This window comes from Haemaphysalis longicornis, unplaced genomic scaffold, assembly GCF_048455015.1.
Source record: "Haemaphysalis longicornis isolate Haplotype H1 unplaced genomic scaffold, Haemaphysalis longicornis Haplotype H1 scaffold_6, whole genome shotgun sequence".
In the NCBI taxonomy this organism is placed as follows: domain Eukaryota; kingdom Metazoa; phylum Arthropoda; class Arachnida; order Ixodida; family Ixodidae; genus Haemaphysalis; species Haemaphysalis longicornis.
In genome coordinates, this window is record NW_027526407.1 from 146,381,174 (window position 1) to 146,398,683 (window position 17,510).

At 45.7% G+C, this 17,510-nt stretch overlaps 1 long non-coding RNA gene across 1 annotated transcript; it reads left to right on the top strand.

The window, feature by feature from the left end:
- The first annotated feature begins 15,136 nt into the window (after window positions 1-15,136).
- LOC144141975 (uncharacterized) lies at window positions 15,137-17,130 on the top strand. The gene is made up of 2 exons (XR_013316781.1): window positions 15,137-15,767; window positions 16,807-17,130. It is a non-coding gene; the product is annotated as an uncharacterized LOC144141975 (long non-coding RNA).
- The last annotated feature ends 380 nt before the right edge of the window (window positions 17,131-17,510 follow it).

The following is a 17,510-nucleotide window of genomic DNA, read 5'->3' on the forward strand; positions in this document are numbered from 1 at the left end:
CTGCGAAGTTAAGTTTGACATCCTCCTCAATGCAGCCGTACCGCTACAAAGTAAAGCTGTACAGCTTTGTCAGAAACTCCGCACTTGAAGAAAAATTCGTCCTGGTCCACGATTCATCCGGGACCAGGACGAATTTTTTTCGTATACATATTACCAGCGAAAACAAGAGACGCAGAAAGGAAGAAGCACACAGGGCGGTTGCTAGCACTCGTCCAGGGTGCATCTTTAGTCATCCGTGAGTTGTTGTCCCTTCTAATACGTATTCAAGTGCAGTGATAATAACGATCTCCAAATCTGCGTTGAGAAGTCGGAATTTTGAGTTAAGAAGTTGGAATTGTTTCAGAATGCAGGTAAGCTTACCGCTGCACTTCCCCAATGGAAGACCGTCTACGGTAAAAATGTTCAAGATTTCTAAAACAGTGAAGAGCTGAACAAACTAGGAGTAGCATTTCACTGAAAACTCTACTTTTGCGACGCCTTGACATCGTACAAAGAATTAATATTTCAAACGTTCCCTTTTCTATATTTTTCGTTCAGAAACGGTTCATTTAATAAAATTAGTCCCAAGCCACATCGCCATGGCCGCAACAAAGAATACTAACAGGTAGCTTTCCGGTATGGTACTCAGGCGGGAGTGACCCATTATACAACATGGATGTATTCAAATAACCCCACGTTAAAAATGAGCAGATACTTCTGAACATTCCAAACTAAAGCCTTAAAGATTGCGTCCAACCAATCTGGAACATTTCAATAGATACAGTACAAGCTCGTTAATTCGAACTCGAAGGGGACGATGAAATTGTTAGAATTAAGCGGAGTTCGAATTAGCAGGCGGGCGCTATAATGACTGGACATCGCGCCACACTGCACAGGCAGAACCCAACGCAGCCACCTCTGCACTCGTTCTCGCCAATCAGGGGCTGCTGCACGTTTGTTGCGCCCGCCCCGTGATCGCAGGCATAGAGTTTCTTAGTAAGTATACTAGAGAGGAAACTGTGCCTCGTATGCCATGTCGTCGTGGGGGTTCATGGGAGAACATCCTTTTTGGCTTGGGCTTGGCATGACAACTGGATTCTTAAGCGGTTTTTGGGATTTGCTTTCTTCACTATGTATTCACGCGTTTACGAGCTACAAGGAAGCCGAAATCCTCCCGTTTCTGTGGTAGCCGTGTTCAGTGAAACGGCAGGCAATGCGTGATCGCACCTGACGTTGCTCATGCCGCAGTCGAAGGACGTATGACTGAGCGGGTAATATGCCACCGCGAAATTTGTAGCCGACGAAAAGAAGAAACAAAGCGTACTTCGCCGAAGTCAAGATACGGCAGATACGGGCGCTTGTATGCGTCCTATCTTGTCATCGTCCACGACAGTTTAACGCCACGTTTTCATTTTTCTTGTTAAGTTAGCTGGCGGTCGCGGTGCACCGGTTCACCACGAAGGCAAAGTTTTCATAGGAACGCCCAAAAAACTTTCCAAACTCTTCGAACAACTTATTATTTAAAATAATGGTAAAATTAATGAAATCACAGTCTCTAAAGAGTTACCCCCCAAATATTAACATTGTTCGAAACTACAACCTTGGCCTGCGGAATAGCAGGCACAACCGTTCCGGCAAAAATACGCTTTACGCCTTTCTTTCTTAGTTTTAAAACAACCTGTTTTTATTTTCCACTTACATAATTGAACTCTATTCGCGTTTTTGTGACACTTTGTTTAAATTTGCGGTCACTAAAACGTTTCAATCCAAGCCACTGATGAAACTAAGGCGAGCGCGATGTATAATGGCGGTCCATGACGACACAGACGACCTTGATGTGAGCAGCATAGACGCTAGCACCAGATTCCTCTCTAGTGTATACTATAGGAAACTCTATGGATCGCAGGCACAAAGCAGCGATCGCGGCACAAAGAAAACCTGCAACGGCGTTTAGAGCGCGCTAGGCTGTTGTTTTTCTGTTTCGTTGTGTTGCATCACTAGTAAATTTGGTTTGTTTTGGATTTGCAACCCATTGTAATCACTCCGGGCCAACGTCTTCTGTGAGAAGCGATGGATACCAAGCAATCTCAGTTCGAATTAACCGTTCTTGATACCTGCGCGTTTGAATTATCCGGAGCTTTCCCCCATTGAAATATACAGGGCTGTGCCGGGACCTGGGCGTCAGTTCGAATTAAGTGTAAGCTCGAATTAACCGAGTTCGAATTAACGAGCTTTTACTGTAAATACAGCAACTGTTAGCCAATATTCACTTCAATTATTGTTTTTTTTGCATAATGACGTAAGCTACACAGACAACGTAGCACATGAAGTAAACAGCTGCAAAATACACACGGTACAGTGTTGGAACGTGACTTCTGTCAAACTGCTGGGATAGCAAAGATCACAGTATATAAAGACTGATCTAATGAAAAAGAAATAGGTTAGCGTATGCCGTACGAAAGAATCATTTCCCGCAAAAGATGACGACGACGAGAAGAGAGGACAAGACGAGCGCTCGTCTTGTCCTTTCTTCTCTTCGCCCTCGTCCTTTGCGCGAACTTATTCCTTCGTACGTCACGAACCAACTAGCCAGCTATCAAATCCTACTAAGTAGCTTATGCCATTCTATGCGATCAGAGCAAAGTAATCTCGGCCGAATTATAATTCGGAAGTCTGCACCTAAGTTTCAAGCATAATCCATAGTAAATTATGTAAAACTGAAGGTCCTTGCCATAAATCTCACGTACCGTGTTTTCGCGGGCATAACCCGCACCAAAAATGCGAAACTTTCAGTGGCAAAGTAGGGGTGCGGATTATACGCGGGGTATTTTCTTTAGCGTAGCTTCACGGCAATGTGCATTGTGCCGTGAAGCTCATACGCAGTAACCCTGACTTCACTTCACTTCACTTCACTTTATTACCTTAAAGACCCCCTAGGGGGGTATTACATAAGGGGTGGGAAACAGATCCAACAAATGGAATACATATGCAATATGGGTATAAATACGAACAGGGGTAACCACTACAGAAAGGAAAAGATTACAGATGCAGGATCGGTACGAATACTAACAGGCGTAACACCATGCAGAAAGAAAAAGGGCCCATCACCCCGCGAGGGGGACTCGAGTAAATGCGTCGCATAGGGGGTGGGTGTATTGCGTTAACGTTTAGTGTTTGGGGAGTTGGTGGTAGTGAATGCGTTGTATCAGCAGCTTCTTGACGTAGTTTGAATGAGTCAAGGATATAAGGCGCGTTCGTAGCCTTCCATTCTGTGTCGGCTTTGTGGCGCAGTGGGTAGAACACCATGTACCTTGCGTTCCGCCCGCAGGGTCGTGGGATCGAAACCAGGTGCCGGTAAGTATTATTTTTTATATAGCGTACGGGGAGGGGTGCGGATCTGTTGTTGAGAGCGAGGAGGGTAGCATGATGCGGGAGAGGAGGAGTGGGGGAGAGGGCGCACCTGGAACGGCTGTTGCGGACGCCGAGGCACGCCGACACCGCCGGGTGACATCGTGAGTTAAAGGAATGCTTTGCATTTAATACAGAAAAAAAAAAGACACAGTGAGAACTGGGGGTTGAAAAAAGAACACACTTGAGTATTCCAGTTGAAAAGAATCGAGTGACGTTTTGTGTAAATGTTGAGTGGCACATTCTGCTGGCAAGTTCAGCAGAAAAGCAATTCCAGTCGGAGGCTGCGCGAAAAAAAAAAAAGGGCGGCAAATGTCGGGGTACGGGCACGTGGCCGGGCGACATGAAAAGAATGAGTGGTGCAGGGAGACATGCGGGCAGGAGGCAAAATATAGGGCGGGTGACCGAGTGGGCTGTGACAGAACTTTTGGAACAAAATAAGGCTGGGAACTCGCCGACTGACCCTTCCATGACAGCGATTGAGCAAAACATACAAGGACAAGAAAGAAAAAACGAGGGCGGACGCGTTCTAACTGAATTTTATTAGTAAATTGTGACTTCCGCCTTGCAGCCACTGTATTCTAATTGCTAAATATACGCTTTTTCTATCTGCATAGTATGTGATGGGTTGATTGAGCAGTAGCTTTGGTGCCGCCTTTCCTGTATGAAATGTGCGGGTAATATGGGAGAATTTTTTTTCTTTTCCAGCGGGCTGAAAATGGACGTGCGGATCCTATGCAGGGGCGAGTTATACGCTCAAAAATACAGTAATATCGTACAGCTTGTCATTATTTCGAGAAGGAAAAAAAAAATCAAATACCTTGGACCATTTAAATCAGTCTATTAAGACAGATAAAGTAAAGACAGCCACTCATGACGTAGTTCTACCTTAGACCAAACTGCACGCCGATGTTTTCGGCAACAAAACAGGCGACTATCTTGCAGAAAAGCAGTTAATATTGGTCCTGTGGAGAAATTCATTCAGCATTGTGAAATCGTGAAATCGTGAAAACTATACGACCTAGCTTTCCTTCAAACATCTTGCACAACACGAGCAATGTTGGGACGAGTAGTGGATTTCTGGTGTTAAAGAAACATAAAGATCAGCAATAGCATTACTTGAAGGTGTGCACAACCAGCCAATAACTCTAAGCATGGCCACACAACTGGCATAAAATCTATTCAGTAACTTTGAAAATCAAGCCTGCACTATAATAGACGATACCCCTAACCGTGAAAACGGTTAGGGGTATCGTCGAACCAACATAACTAATACTGGAATTTCGTGAAATTAACTGAAACCAGGCTCATAAAACAAAGAAATGGCAGTAGTCCAGGCCGCTAATCCAGAGACAAAATACAACTCTTGAGTAAAAAATTAAATCCGTTCCACTCAATGTGAAAGCTGTCGGAAGTGCAGAGCAGTGACGCGCCATAATGAGCCGTACTGCCGTTATCGGCTTACTGGTACCACCCCATGCAATTCAAACTTCCCGCCTTCGCAGTGCTCGCGCGCCCCCTACCTGAAACTGCGCCAGCGGGAGTTCCGTTCTCTTTGTGCTTTTCTCCCTGTACGTGCCTGCTTTGCACTGCCACATTTTGCGTTTACTACCTTAAAAACCAACCCAACGGGCGTCCTTAACTAATAGAACGCAGGCGCTGCCGTGTAATTACGTATATTTTTCCTCAAATGTGCCTTTACTTTTCTTTGCGTTAAACAACGGGAAGATGTATGACAAGCGCCAGTGTTTCACGAGTTTCGAACCCTTATGACTGTATAAACCGCTTGGCTTTCGAAGCCTCTCGGGTACGCCACGAACAACAGCGTTACCCCGAGACACCGCCTTGGTGCTCTATATACTTGGGTCGAGCGAGCGCGCTAGGACGACAAATGGAGCGCGTAAATAGTTCTGCACTTAAAATTCGTGGACACCAATAGACAGGTCAAGGAGAGCCGAAGATCATACGCAGAAGAAACATGTCTTTTATCTGATTTTTGTCGTTATGTAACGGTAGTATCCTCTTTTTCCACGCATCATTTTGCAAATCTTTCGAGGCGTAATGGTAATATATTTCGCTGCGACTCGTATTAGAGGGGTAAGCGCGGGTTTGGGCTTTTTCTTAAATTGTGTGCGTGCGCGCGTGTGTGCGTGCGTGCGCGCGTGCGTGAGTGAGCGAATGTGTGTGTTGTGAGTGCGTGCGTGCTCAGGGCTCCCCGCAATTTCGCTGCCAGATGCGTTTGTTTGCATTCAGATCGCTTGACAGAATTTGGTCCAATAAAGCCGACAAACGTAACTGTTCACGTCCAACTTGTAAAAAAGCGCGTTTTGTTTCGATGCATACGGTGATGGCACGAATAGCAGGGATTGGTTCGGGACGTTTTTTAGCGAACGCCAGGTTGGAAGCTCAAATTTAAATATATGGCCCGCTAGAGTTATGCGTAAGGACCTCAACTTGAAATAACGTTCGCCGTTGTATTGTTTGATGGATACAGCACGACGATGTAAAATCTAGGATGGAGTCCTCAATTCTCAGCTCATACATTGCAACAAGAATCACGGTAGTGTGCTGCCCTCTACTGGAGTACAAACGTAACGATGAAAAATAACAACCGCTGTGTCGTGCGACGCAATTTACGGCGCTAAAATTTGAACACGCCTTATGCATTTCACAGCAATCCCAGACTCGCGTTTTAGCGGGGGGCGAACGTGACATGTGCATATAATTGTATCTTACATTAAATCAACGAGAAATTAAAACTTTTATTAACCATGCATGCGCAATATCTATAGACAGGATGACATGAAGTTGAAGTAGAAGTTTAGTTCATTAGTTGAAACAAAATGCGTACATATAATAACACAGAAGGAGGTCTCGTAGCTAAAAAGCTGTCGGGGGGACCTCCTGTCAGAGGAGTAATGTACAACGCTAAAAGAAGCAGCGAGGAAGCTATACATCAACAGAGAATGAATAGGATCAGGCAGGGAACAATGTGTACATATTACTGCAGTGGTAGCAATAGAAACAAAGACACATCAAGCACTAAACAAATAAAATGAAGGCATAGGTACATAATGAAAACACTTCAAAAAATACAGATACAATGCGAGCACTTGTTCTATATTTTAGCAGAGTAGGTAACCGAAAAGAATTAAACTAGTTTCGGGATAAACCGTCAGAGCGAAGCGATTTATGGGGTGTGGTAGTTCATTACCGATTGAAATGACTGCAAATACGGTCGTTTGTTCTCTGTAATTTAAGTTCGAATGAAAAGCTTATCATGCGAATATGGGATCAGCGAAGACGCGAAAGCCAAAGTGTTTTACAATTTTAGGGCCGTGTCTTATTCGTCAAAAAAGTACGCAGTCTGCATAGTTCGGCGTCTTCGCCAGGTTTTTTTTTTCCGTCGACACTTTTTGGCTTCACCCTTTTAACGACCGCCTTTTTCTTTGAAGCCCTATTTAGCTCCAACGGCAAATGCATTTGTGCCATAACATTGTGAACAAGAAGTATCTATACAGGTGCGATCGTTCCAAAGTTTACTCCGTTATAAGTTAATATTTCAAATTATAAACAGAAACAAAAACTGCTTCTGCGCGTTACAACTGGCACTAGATATACTTGAGAGACGGCCGAAATACCCACACCCTACCTCATTTTTTTCAATCGATTAAACAAAATGCTGATGAACAACATGTGATTTCACTCATACTTGTAATTTAATGTATTGCAGGTACATTAGTTTCTCCAAGACAAGTGTTTAAATAAAATCTGTATACGTCATCACATCGTTGAACCGGCGGTGTGAACAAAACGTGAAAACAAATGCCGACATTTGTCATTTTTTTGTTAGCATGCATGATAAATGCGTGATAAATATTTCTCAGGCAATCTCAACATAATAGACTACAAATGGGTCTTCTTGATTCCACACTGCAGGTTGCCGTTTCAAAATGGCAGCCTTCTATCACTTCGCCATCGCTTCAGTACCGCACATACTGATTCCGGGTCGGTATCTAACGAGAAGAACTTCATGTTAACAGTGCCTACCACAGCGCAAGCAGTAGTAGCATTGAGCGCATCAGTATGGCTCAAGTTATGGTTGCGATCGCGAAATAGCTGCGAACCCTACATCTGCATCTTGATGATGATGATGATAAAAAAACTTGTTCGATGCCGTTTGGCTGGATGCCGTGCAAAAACCACGTAAGTTGATGAAGTAAGGCCACCCATTTGGAGTGCTAGGTTTTGAATCGCAGGCACTGACGATTGTTCTAAATTCTAACGAAGCAATATCTAGTCGAACAACATGATTGGCAAAACTTTATTTTAGCCACACTCCAAGTACAATTTACGCTGACTTCGTTGCGCTGTTTAACCAGTTTAAGCAACTGGCTACACGGGTTGTAACTACCCGGCAACGCAACTTACACGATAATAGGGTGACTCATGAAATACTGGCAGCAATAAAAGACAAAGACGTACTTTGAGTACAGCCAAAACGAGCGGCAAACTGTGAAAAACTAAGATTTAAATTCAGGCAGTCCAGAAACCGAGTAAATGCTATGATCCGCTTTGCTAAACGGCAAACCTTCAGAAAGATTTGATTGTAGGGTGTTAACGCACCGACGCAGCGTAGGCGATGAGGCGCGCTGTAGTGGAGGGCTCCGGATTAATTTTGACCACCTGGGGATATTTAGCGTGCGCCGAAATCTCGTACACACGGGCGTTTTTGCTTTTCGCCTCCATCAGAAAAGCGGCTGCTGCGGCCGGGAATCGAACCCATGACCTCGTGCTCAGCAGCGCAACGCCTTACCCACTGAGACACCGCGGCGGGTAGAACCTTCAGAAAGAGATTTTCGGATGCCCGTTCAGACAGGTAAACCTGGTTGTTGCTGAACTTGCTGTGAGGGAACAGTAAACAGATTGATAATGACGACTTTATATCCACGCATTTTTCCTCACACGGGCAAACTTGAGAAGATAACTTTAACAAATTTTTTTCCCAAGGTACGGTTAGCGTAAGACGAAATGCACAGTCACGCTCCCTGCAAAAAAGTATCCTCAATTCCGCTTATCTTCAACTTCTAACAGAAGATGAACTCAGCACAATTCTTTATAGCTTGAAACCCAACCAATAGCCAGTCATGGCCTGCGCAGAAATTTCGCTACCATTATGCAAGTTTTGTTAACCCTACTCAATGATGTTATTGCCAGTGACGACATTCCCAATAATATGAAAACCGGTCTAGTGCGTCCACTGTTCAAAGCCGGCGCCCGCAACAATATTGAAAACTATCGGCCCATTTCTGTATTATCATGCATCGTTCAACTGTGGTGATGGTGGTGGTGATTCATTAAGAAAGAAGGGAAGAGAAAAGAGCTGGGGATATTGTTGAACTCAGTCGGGGAGTTCACCCTCATACAACCGAGTCCAGGGAAAGGAAGGGGGGGGGGGATTTCAAAGGATAGGAAGAGAGAAAAAGGAAGCAAGGAAGAGAGTGGGGCACAGTCTATGTATACCGTTCGTTTCGTCCAAGGCGCGACGGCTACAAACGCTGCACATCTGTTGGAAAGCCTCCTCCTCCTCCTCCTCCTCCTCCTCCTCCTCCTCCTCCTCCTTCTACTCCTCCTCCTCCTCATCATCATCATCACCATCACCATCATCATCATCGCCATCATCACCATCATCATCATCCCACCCAGGCCCCTGCAGGACGAGGTCCTCTCCCACTGACCTCCAAGCACTCCTGTCCTGCGCTGCCCGAGTGCACTGTTGGCCACCGAATTTCCCTATTTCCTCCCTCCATCGTGTTATTGGCCTTCCCTTCTTCTAGACTGATCTCTTGTTATCCACCATGTTACCGTGATTGTCCACCGCCTGTCGGTTCGTCTCACTACACGGCCAGCCTACTGCGTTTCTCATCATCATCATCATCATCATCATCATGACCAGCCTATCTACGCCCACTGCAGGGCAAAGGCCTCTCCCATTATTCTCCAATTGCCTCGGTCCTGTGCCAACTGTGACCAATTTATCCCCGCAAACTTCTTGATCTCATCTGCCCATCTAACTTTCGGCCGCCCCGTGCAACGCTTGCCTTCTCTAGGGATCCACTCGGTTACCCTTAATGACCAGCGGTTATCTTGCCTTCGCATTACATGCCCTGCCCACGTCCATTTCTTCTTCTTAATTTCTACTAATATGTCTTTAACACCAGTTTGCTCCCTGACCCGCTCCGCTCTCTTCTTGTCCCTTAATGTTACACCTATCATTTTTCGCTCCATTGCCCGTTGAGTCGTTCTCAATTTAAGTTGAACCCTTTTACTGAGCCTCCAAGTTTCTGCCCCGTAGGTGAGTACCGGTAAGATGCAGCTGTCATACACTTTCTGCGTTTCTATACTATACTATACTATACTATACTGCGTTTCTAAACGAGTCCAATTACGAAAACCATGGTAATCAAGCACATCAAGCTCGCGATCCGCGGAGTTCGGAAGCTTGAGTAAAAAGGCTGATCGTATTGATGTTTCTGCTTGCATCCGGCGATTGATGGGTAGACCAATGCCAGCAAACATGAGCTATTGCTACCGCCCCTCTTAAATTCTAGCACTCGTGTCATGGCTCGTACATGTCGCCCTTGCTTAGCGCAACGCAAGTAGCGGGCCTAGCTGATGAACAATGGAAGTACATTAACCAACATTGGAACTTGGTTTTGTTAATTGATGTGGGGTGTTTTTTTAACAACTACAAAAGAAAACCCGGAGGACGGCGGGCATCGAGGAGAGAGAAGTTCAAATCAAAACAACAATTCTTCGGGAACTTCAATATTCTTAGGCGCTTCGAAAGTTAAAGCCTGGCTATACTAACCGAAGGCTATACTAACCGAAAACAACACGACTGCTATGTCGCTATGTCGTGTTGTTTTCTCTTTGGTAGTTTTTTCTTCATATTTTACCGCGAAATACGTGGACCAGTAGGTTGTTGACAGGCGCCACAGCTGTCCCTGCAGGATCAGAGTTTTGCGCGACTCGAGTGCATTTCTCTTGTTCACGCGCTTCCACGTTCATGAATCACGGGGAACAACTATTGTACCTTTCTTCCCCAGCTGAGGAAAGTGCGGAGAAAGATGGGGGTAACGCACAGAGCTCCTACTCAGGAGAGCCGAGATCAATTACCATATGGAGTCAAATGTTTTTTAGGGGCGATGCCCCTTAAGGGCCGGGGCTTTTGGCGTCTCCTGTCGTCGTCGTCGTAATTGTCGTCTCATGTAGTCACGATATTACAACACCGGGACACTCGTCTACGCCTCGCGCTGGATTGAATCGTAACGCGTACTAAAAAAAAAACACCGGGACACGGGTTTACGCCTCGCACTAGAAAGCTACGTGCTTCAGAGACAAGAGATGTTTACCGCAAATCTGTACACCTCTAGCTCCCAGCGGTTTCATCTCCGTTGGCAAAAACACCAAGGTGCCAAGAATACACTCATACACTGCATGCTTCGTTCCTCCCCATGTCTCACGGTAGTGGAGATGGCCGGGGATTGTTTCAGTTTAAGAAAAGCCACTCCCCAATAATGTTTTTTATATTAATGTACAGTGTTGTTTATGTTACCGTTCGTGTTGTCTGAAGGTATTGGATTAATTTGGTCGTTCGGTTTGCCCATGCTACATCACTGTTTTTGTATTTTATAGAGCGTAACGATTGCTCAATCTGTATAGAGCAGCTTTGTTGGGGCGAAGCCGCTTAGGGGCTCGGGGCTCGGGCTGTGGGCGTCTCCTGTCGTCGTCGTCATATCATGAAGTCACCGTATAAAAACACTGGGACACTATGTTTGCAACGCCTCCCACTAGTACGTAACGCGCACTAACAGAACACACCAGGACACTCGTTTTCCAACGCCTCTCGCTAGAACGCTTCGTGCTTCAAAGACACCAGTCTTACATCCAAACCTGTATACCTCTGCCCCCATCAGTTTCATCCTCGTGGGAAAAAAAGCCGAGGCACTTATACACTCCATGCGTCGCCCCTCTCCAGGATTCTCGTAAGTGAATTTGGCCTGGTTTTTTTTATATACTCTTTACAGCGGGGATGACTATCTCTACCTGACTACAACAATGTCGGTTTTTCGAGTGTGGCGACACCTAAGATTTTCGCCAAAAAAACTAATGGCAAAGGAAAAGACAGCGCGTCGCACTGTAGCAAGAGAAGCTATGCAAAGAAGAAGAAAAAAAAAACCGTGTCTTTGTCGCAAGACACGTTTCTGTAATTCTCTTCACCACAAAACACGCGACCTAAAGGCGGCTTTTCGCACTACAGCAGAGCTGTGCAAAAACACCAAGCTCGGAAAATGCGGTGAATAGTTCGGGTGGCTTTAGATGCGAGATCGATCATTGTTTGAAAATACAGTATGCATCAACTGACCTCATCGGTAGGTGCCTCGTCCTTTCCGGCCGACTCATCGTTCGCATCCTGTGTACTAACGCAACGTTCTGTTTTATACAGACTGATTGAGATACACGACGGCCTATGCAATAAGCAGGGACGCCGAAAATTTTCTATAGGTAACAACAAAATTTAAGTCAGTGTCCCCTCTTGTTCAATCCAATATAGGATATGATGGTTGTAGTCACGGGTAACTGGGGTAGATAAAGTACTTCAGGTTTGTGGCATGCTCAAATAAAAAACTTGCAATTTTTCTTACCATTCATCCAGCAGCATTATTTTGTCGCTGTTTTTTGGTGTAGAATCGAGTCATAACACCTTTACGTAGAGAGCACGTCCCGCACACTTGAAAATTTTCAACATCGATGCTTCCGGGTGTTTAGTCTGCACAGCTCCTTGGAATCCCGACGGAAGAGAGAGAGGTTCATTCAAAATGGGAAATGTTATTGTTTCGAGCTGAATGATGCAACTGCCGGCCAAATAAAAATAAATAAACAAACTAATCAAAAAAAAGGATACAAACGCCCACTCGCGAACACCTCGCGATATGAAACGCATCTTTCGAATTGCAGTGTGATTGAGACGAAGGGGAGAGAGGGGTGCTGCCATCAGTGCACAAGCAGAGCCCTCTAGACAGCACTGACTGTGTTGCTCCTAATTCCCCGAGGATAAATCATTGGAAGGATTAGTACGAAATGGGGTTAGGACACCACACGGCAGTGTCTTGACAATGAGGCCCCATCGAATGGTCGTGATACAACAGTAATTCACTTGGGCAGAGTAATCTAGATGCGGATGCACTACAGCCGATATGGATGCACGCTTCGTCGGAGGAACTTCGTGTTTCAGCAAGGCTCGAATACTTCAAAAATATCAAATTTAGTTATATTAACAATATTGCCAACAGTTTAAAATAAATAATGGCGGAGGAGTACAAGAACGTATTTCCTCTTCACGTTCAGAAGGGCTGCAAACAAAAATAATAAGAAATTCGACTCGCATTACAAACGCAGCTCACTCGCCCACACTCTAAGAAATGTGGGGAGTAGTTGAAGAATCAAACAGCGTTCCTATTCCTGCCAGGGTCGGTTGACACCGTCCGCACCACGCGTGGCGTTAGATGGCGTGTTCACTCTACTAGGAAACCAGAATAAAACTGCTGGCGAACTCTCCCCGCTCTTGATGGAGCTAAGCGGCGGTTGTACCCCTCTCGCGGGAGAGAATAGAACAGCGTACCGACTCTGTCTCGCATCGATGGAGTTCGTATATCCTCCGCGAGAGAGAATAGAACAGTATATCGACTCAGCTGCACGCTTTCAGGTGTGCAAAAAGGCAGACACCTCTATGGCGGACGCGAACTCTTTGAAATCGTATGAAAAAGTAGTTACCTAAACAGCCACAGCGCCGGGCCATGAAACAAAGCGTACTTAAAATAAAGTGCAGCGTATTCAAAAGAGCGTGCCAGGTAGTGTTACACGTCCTCTAGGAATGGGTCATTTGTGTGTTCTAACGCAACGGTGTCCGTCGGACTACTTGAGCGTTGTACCTTTGCGCGGTCTTTTCATCGCGGCGGGGCTGGCGCACGGACGCGTCTCTCCGATGTCTCCGTCTCTTTTGTGGCATTGAAACCGCCGTAGTACTCCTGTACGTGTCTGTGAGGTGCGTTTTGGTGTCGGTGGCTGTGTTTGAAGTATACCTGACTGGTGGAATAACATCGTTTGGCTGCTGCGGCCGCCGATGAAAACGTAAGTCACCATTTCAGTTTTTCTTGCGCAGTACGGGATCGAGCTCGCGCTCGTTCCCGCCAAAACTTCAGCTTTATTTATAACAACTGGCGCTCGTGAGTGCTGCTTAGCCTTGTTGGTTCTTGCGAAGAATTAAGTGGTCACATACATGTGCTTTCATTTGTGTGACACCAGTTCTAGCTATCCTTTTTCCGGCTTTGTGTTTTTCGAACAAGCGGCCGTGCTCCCATCGCGGGTTCACGACGTTCAGCATGCGTTGAAACAAGACTCGTGTGCAGTATAAGAGTTGCCGATTTATTAAGCTGGCTTCTTTAGGCACTGGACACATGTACGATTGGTACACGCGATTCGCATGCGACTGATCGTTACGACTGTCGCCACGAGTAGCCGTACGCGTGAATTTGAGACACATGGCCCGATGCGCGCATGCGATGTGTCGTCGGCGTCGCTCCGCCCACTGTTTTTGCTTTATGGTCAACTACGACGATCGCTGAGCTGAATTTGCAGATTCCGCGCGTTTTTTCGCAAGAAATTGATAAAGCAAGCAATCTTGAAGCGTTTTCTGCCTTCGGGAACACTCCGCGCTCACGCCGGCCGCGCCTGCCAGCTCGACACACTCAGCGGCTCGAACCGGCGCAGACCACGGTAGCAACCGCTTGTCACTGCTCTCCCGAATCAATCTGTTCGCTAAGAAGAAGTTACACATGCGAAAAAGTAGGTGTTAATGTGGTGAAAAATTGTGCTAGGGATTGTTGTCAGGGCTTATTTTAAAAGCGGCGATCAGATATCTGCCGCTATGCAAGCCTGCGCTGACCGGCCGTGTATGCCGCGGCGCGCGGTGCGCCGAGCGGTCGAGAGATGGCGATACCTGCGCGGAAGCACCAAACAGGCTACGCAGATGTCTTGGTCACCGATCGCTCAAACGGCCGTTATAGCCCAAATAAAGTTTCACATGCGAGAAAAAGGATGATAGTGTGGTGAAAAGTTGTGTTACGGATTGTCATCCGCAGTTGCACAGATAGCGGCGATCAAATGTCCGCCAGAATGCTAAGCCTAAGGTTCCCAACACCCGAGCCGACCCGAGCAACGCAAGCCTGTTGCGGGCGGTTGGGGCTCAGCGGACTCTCGATCGCAATGATGGCACGACTGCATCTGGCTTGCCAGTCGCACGTCGTGAGCCTCCTCGGACCAGCGAACGACCCAAAACAGGCCCTAACGATCAATCGTAACGATCAGTCGCATGCGAATCGCGTGTACTAATCGTACATGTGTCCAGCGCTAGCTATAAATTGGCTTTCGTTTCATTATCGTCTTGAGCAACGTAAATATATTGTCGAGCGACAAGGTAATTACACTGCCGCCGGGCTTATCCGTCGGTTCCGTTCCCATCTGGCGCGTCTGACGAGGCAGAAGTGAGCGACGGCGACAGCAACACCGTAACCAGTTTGTTACCCAATCAGTTAGGTTGGTAGCGTCGCTTTATTTGGTTACCCCTGAAATATAACGCAGTCAAAGGTCACAAGGTTTCAAATCAACCTCCAAGTTGGCATAGATGTCTTGCAAAAAAAAAGAACGTGAACGTTTGTGCGTTCCGAACCCATTGTGTAGTGCGTTGCCTTGTAGCCTCTGGTCCCGTGTTGTTAGAAAACAATACTTAACGCTAATAAAACGTTGTCGGTAGGAAATTTCATCGCGATTAATTGTTTATGTGGCTACAGTAGCCACAACAAAATTTCACGGAACCGCTGGCGTGTTGCTTTGTCTATTGGACTTTTTTCTTATTACCTTGCGCGACTGCAATAAGAGTGAAGCCCATTTTCGGTGAAAGTCCGTACTGTTTTCTCAAGAAAGAGCCAAGTAACGGCTACCGTAAAACGTAGTATTGAAAAATGAATACTGCAGTACGTTTTGTTTCATAGCGAGTGTTGACAAGCTATAGAACTTTAGGCTGAATATTTTCACGCGGACATGTGGTAAAACTGCTGCTAGGTGCTGTATTTAGTAAGCAGCGTGCATTTAGCATTATAGTGAACTTTTTTTTACTTATTACAGGCGCTACGACGTAAAGGTGTTTCCCGTGGATGTTTCCAGGGCTATTCTACAATAGTGCTGTTCAACAACATATTGTGATCGCCTGGCGTTCGGAAGCAGAAAGAGAGCAAAGATGCCTGGTGCGGCCGACAGCTGTAAGTAACAAACACTTCATCTTTGGTCACTTTGCCACAGTCATCTGGCAAATAAAAATGTGTCTTTTAGCCTTCATGGTGTCATTTGCATGCACTTTTGCTTTCTAGCATCGACTGACCTTAGTTGTGTTTTATTATAAATGTCATTAGAGACATAACATAACTGCGTAACCAACTTTCTGCTTGATTAAAAATGTGTCGCTTCCACTGCAGTGCATTAATGCTGTAGCTTTTTCAAACTGCCAAACACTGCAGTATTGTTTAACAAACTTATTTGGTCACGAGTAAGATTCGATGTGCAGCTTCAAGATTGATGGGGATTAGGAATGCGGTTGTGCGGCATTTATTTTCTGCTTGCCTCTTGCTACTCTCCATGATTCGGCCTTGTTACTGTTCACTGATCCCATGATTAATTCCAATAATGAGAGGCTGACAGTTTTGCTGTAATATTGCTTGTCTTCAAGCCATCCTTTTTGATAACACCATTGCACCAAGTACTTGCAGGTTGGCCTGAGGTTGCAGGTTCTCTTGTTGGTCTGGCTGCTTTTTCTGAAAGTGGTTGGTTGGAAAAAAAGAGGAGGATGACCTTGTTGGTTTAAAATTTGAATAGGGGATCAGGACCCCGATGGTTTAAATTAATCCGTGCTCTCGTTCTTCTCAGATGGCTTTTCAGTTGCACTGCTGGTGAAAGAAAAGCCAGAGGCCTTGCTCTGAAAGCTGGTATGCATATTTGTCTTCTGTATGTTGAGTAAGTGAAATCCAGTGTAGTACTTGTGAATTAGGCTCAGCAATCACCATCACAGCAATTCAAATTTGCTAAAGGGAGCATTTTGCCTCATCAGTAGACAATTGTGAATGTTACATTGATGAATCGTTAGCGTAGTCACTAAATTGTTAGCTTTAAGTGTATAGACTACTAACTAGCGATTCGTTTTCCTGATAATCGCTTTGTACAGTGGTTTGTCCACTGAGGAAGGAAGAGCAAAATACTGTTACTTGTGTTTCTTCTGGTACTTGCATTTGCGTGCTTTTTATGCAGGAGCCAGGAGAGACTTCCCTTTACCCCAGGATCTTGTTCTCGGGCCAAACTGCGGAGAAATCTGGAGCCGTGACCGTGCACTTCGAAGAGCTCCAGCTGACGGCTATGGACATAGTGGACGGGTTCGCTTTGCTTTTGGCGGTCTACTGGACCTTCAACATCCAGTATGCCCCAAAGACAAAGCGGACCTGTCTGCTTTTTTAGATGATGCTCGGCCTACCACCGACAGAGCAAATGGTTTCGGTCATAAAAGCAGCAACTGCAATACAGGTGGAGCGACGTGTGTGAGGATGTCAAAATAAAGCATGAAATGCAGTGTGAAAACGATTTGTTTTTATTTTCGGCTAAGCACAAACGACAGCTTTTTTTGTAAAGACGCCTTGCTATGTTTACTTGTGAAGTAATTTTACTGTATTTCAGTTTGTAAGCATGAAGTAAAGAGGGCTGACGCTAATGCTGTTGTGGATGCTAAAGTGTAGTCTTGTTAAAGGTAACATCGTGCTGCCTCTGAATAGTAGAGTTCGGCAACTCGCAGGTAGTGCATAGATCCTGCTTTAAAGGAATACATTAGTTCTGACAAAGAGTAAGCTAGCCCTCCTTGAGGAGGCATTATGGGACTCTGGTTGAAAGAATACAATGATTCTGAAAAGAGTACGCTAACCCTTCCTGGTGAAGTATTGCAAAATGCTGTTTGGTGGAATAAG